Source organism: Bombus pyrosoma, linkage group LG17, assembly GCF_014825855.1.
Source record: "Bombus pyrosoma isolate SC7728 linkage group LG17, ASM1482585v1, whole genome shotgun sequence".
NCBI classification, from domain to species: Eukaryota; Metazoa; Arthropoda; class Insecta; order Hymenoptera; family Apidae; genus Bombus; species Bombus pyrosoma.
In genome coordinates, this window is record NC_057786.1 from 3,402,953 (window position 1) to 3,404,009 (window position 1,057).

Here is a 1,057-nt window from a genome sequence, read left to right on the forward strand (position 1 = left end):
TATGCAAAAACTGAACGAGACACGAACTCGCTTTGAACAACTTGCATAAACGATGAAAGTCAACAACGCGTTACAGAACTTGAACTCTTAGCCTCGCTGAACTACGAGTAGGAATTCAGTCATTTGCCGAATCTGAATTCAACTCCATTATAACTGAAGACGCTAGTACCAGCACTATTCAGAAAAAGCGACCACCTGTCCCTAAAAAGACCGAAATAAAACCTAACGAAATGGATAATGTGGACAGCGAAGAAGAAGCAGTAAATTCTGGCAATCCTATGTGCAACGCAAAAACCTGCCTAGACTTCATTCCTACGCTCAATGGACAAGACGATATAGGAGTAGAAGGCTTTATTAAACGGGTAAGAGAAGCTCGAGCCGAATATCGAGAAAAAGGCGCATTATTACGCCTAATTTTAACACAAAGGATCATCGGAGAAGCAGAACGCGGTATCCGCCACATTGAAATCGAGAATTACGAAGACCTGTTTGCAAGCCTCAGAAAATTTGTATCCGTGAGTATTACATCTAATGGAGCTCGTGATAAGCTGCAACGTACGCAACAAAACTTTAACGAATCGGTACACAGTTATGTGAAGAGGTTCCGACATAACCTCAACGAACTGATATACGCACTCCAACACGAAGTTCGCGATCCAATACGTCGAGCAGTCGCTATAGATCTTGAATCTGAACGAGCCACCAAAGTCTTTCTTCTAAATTTGAAACCAGAAATAGAAATACGCACATCGGCTACAAGACCGAAAAATCTCCAAGAAGCTCAAGATACAATTTTCGAGGCAGAGTTATTTATAGGGGAAATCGAACGCAATAAAAACATAGCAAGAGGAAGAACAGTGAACCAATCAATTGCGAGAGTCAACGCCCAATTCCAAGGAACACTCAATGCAAGGGGAAACATCACGCTTGGCAACACCGCACAACCAAAGGCAATAAATCCACCTACGGAAAGAAGAGCGATAATCCAACGACCACCGCCCAAATGTTTCAAATGTAATCAAACGGGACATGTAGCCAACGCTTGTACCAAACAACG

The 1,057-nt window shown here is 42.6% G+C and overlaps 1 protein-coding gene across 1 annotated transcript in view; it reads left to right on the top strand.

Moving 5' to 3' along the window:
* Positions 1 to 1,057, top strand: part of LOC122576860 (dynein beta chain, ciliary-like) — a 192,355-nt gene that overhangs the window by 180,878 nt on the left and 10,420 nt on the right. The window lies entirely within an intron of this gene.